This window comes from Chrysochloris asiatica, unplaced genomic scaffold (assembly GCF_000296735.1).
Source record: "Chrysochloris asiatica unplaced genomic scaffold, ChrAsi1.0 scaffold00068, whole genome shotgun sequence".
Taxonomy (NCBI): Eukaryota; Metazoa; Chordata; class Mammalia; order Afrosoricida; family Chrysochloridae; genus Chrysochloris; species Chrysochloris asiatica.
The window spans coordinates 4,502,532-4,505,481 of NW_006408586.1; positions in this window are offsets into that span (position 1 = coordinate 4,502,532).

The following is a 2,950-nucleotide window of genomic DNA, read 5'->3' on the forward strand; positions in this document are numbered from 1 at the left end:
ATGAAATATACTCTATAATTAAAACGAAGAAAAGTTAAAGCTATCTGAAGACAAACCTACCAGGGCTCAGCACTTAAGCACTTTTCCCATATCCAGGGGCAGAACAGCAGCAATTCCTACATGGACTTTTAAGTGCAGTATGAAATGCAACATTACACTTCTCTTACACACAGTACTGTCAAACCTCAAATGCTTTCTTTCTTCAAATGCTTTTCCTTGTACATGATACTAGTAGACACTTTTCTCTTTATATTTGCTGATAGTGTAAGCTGTACGCAATAAAATATCTGATGGTTGAAAGCAGTGGTCACCAATTGGTTGGAGGAAAACAAAAACAACAACAAACCTATAAAATGTAAATTGAATTGTTCTATCTTTATCTTTTTGGCTTTTATCTGTGTTTCTAATGTATTGATTAATTCTCATGAAAAGAAAGAAAAATAATTTAGAACTTTTTCAAAATTAGTGCTCTTTCTCCTTACAAATGTATAAAACTTTATTCTCTTTACACATTTATTTAACTGTACCTGCTGTACTTATTGTAGATTCAATGATGCAGTTAAGTAGTAAACCAAGGATTTGTGGGTTTGGGATTACTGACCTATTTTTTTCATATTTAGTTTACATCAGTATTGTGAATTCTTGTTTAGCTTTTCATTCAACTGAAAATATTCCCTCAAGAAAGCTCCATTTTTATCATAAATGTTTCAACATAAACAACATTGGAATAAGTCTGCTGTGTTAAAAAGAATTTAAAGACTTATCTCTGAAATGGTACCAAGAAATGCAGGTGTTCCCAGTAATGTAGCTTCAAAAATAAAATGTTCTATTGGTATGACAAGGAATTCATAACTTTTGGAAGGGTATATTTATGACAGCATAAATATAAATTCTGTGCTGTAAGGAAAATCCACCAAACTTTAGCACATTGCACAGAAGATAGAAAACACAATTATTGAATCTACTTTTATCATTAATACTTTCAAAAATGCATATTGTAATATTAGGTACATGACACTTGCATGTTGATATGCCTATATACATACAAAGTATTCAATGTGTACTTAGTGGCGCTTAAAATATGTCATGTACAACTCTTATGAACATTCTTACAGGGTTCCCATTTGCACATCATCTTTCAGTAAAGTCTTGTCAGGAAAAATAAAATGTCTGATGAATATTGAAAAAAATAAAATTTGAATTTTAGTTCTCTGTTGGACATTACTGAATTGTCTATTCATTTAGTTCATTTTCCTAGGCCTGAAAACAGATATTGAAAGATGGAACTTTCTTTTTACCACTGACTGGTTTTAAAAGAGGTTATAAAAACAGATTTCTTTATGTCAAATATACTATTGAATTTTTTTTTTCAAATGCATACATTATCCATTCATTTTAGAATTTCTCAGTATGCCCATTCCCCTTGTAAATTTCCAAATGGAATTTTATAAATTAAGTAATAGTAAGATAAATGTTATTTGTACATTTCATCTTTATTCCTTGAAATATATGAACCTTGTACCATGCTAAGGATTAAAAAGCGTTGCTGATTTAGGGAAATTGACTTGAGATTGCCAAAATTTCAAAATTCTGTAAAAGTAATTTTGCATTCACTTGTGCATGTTTTCTAATGTTGATCAGGAGCAGAAGCAAAAGTATCTAAATCTTTTTTTTAATTTTTTTTTTCCTGCACTCTAACCAATGTTATATATTTCAACTACCTAAGATAATGCAATTAATTATATATCCATCCTAAGCTTATGCCATTAAGGATTTGAGATAGGCTTTTAAATTTATGGAGAATTTTCTTTGTGTCTTTGGAAGTTCACTTACCATAAAGTATTTTATAGTCTAAACAACAGATTTTGTTATGCAGGGTAAGCCAAAGGCTGTACAAGAATTAGTGTCATTGGGTCTGATATTTGTTTTAGACCATGAAATATTCCATTAAAACTAATCTGTAAATACAAGGCAAGTTTTTGTATCTGTTTTATTTTATTAAGTACCATTTTCTTTTGTTTCATTTCTTTTTCTCTGACAAGTCGTATTCCCCTCACTGTGGAATGTACTTTATAGGATTTGAAACTATAATATGTATCACATTCAGCACATCTAAAGGGAAAAAATGATGTTTGAAGCAATACATTTAAAAAACACAAGATTTAATTTTTGTTTTTTTAAAATATTGACCGAATGCTCACTTTTATTAAATTCTATAACCATATTCTCATATAAAACATAGGCTTCCTAGGTAAAGCAATCTTATTTTTTGTCAAAATATCCTCGTCATTTGTTTTTGTTTTGTTTTAGCAAGGAGATACACTAGAAATTCTATTTACTACAATTCACAAAATAATAGTGTTTAACCTAAGTATTTATAATGAATGAACAATTGAACAACAATGTATGGTATTTGAGAAGCCTTCATAATATGACAATCCTGAGACAAAGATAAAAATAGTACTATATTGCTTTAAAATACTGACAATTAAATTTTCAGCTTTATTTTTTCTATTTCTAAACATTTCAAGCCACCTTTTATCTATTTTGTAAAGTTCAAAATTGATTCTTATTATGCTGATTTTTTTTTAAACATACAAAGTATAAAAATGTATAGCTTTGTTGTTGCTAGATGTCATCAGATAACTTCCAACTCATAGGGACCTTATGTGCAACAGAACGAAACACTACCCAGCATCTCACCATCCTCAAAATCATTGCTGTATCTGAGCCCATGTTACAGTCACTGTGTCAATCTGTCTCATTGAAGGGCTTCCTCTTTTTCCCTGACCTTTACTTTATCAAGCTTGATATTATTTTCCGGGGACTGGTCCTCCTAATAGTGTGTTCACAGTACATGAGAACAAGTCTCATGACCCCCATTTCTTACAAGGAGAATTCTGGCTGTACTTCTTCCAAAATGGGTTAGTTCCTTATCCTGACAATCCAT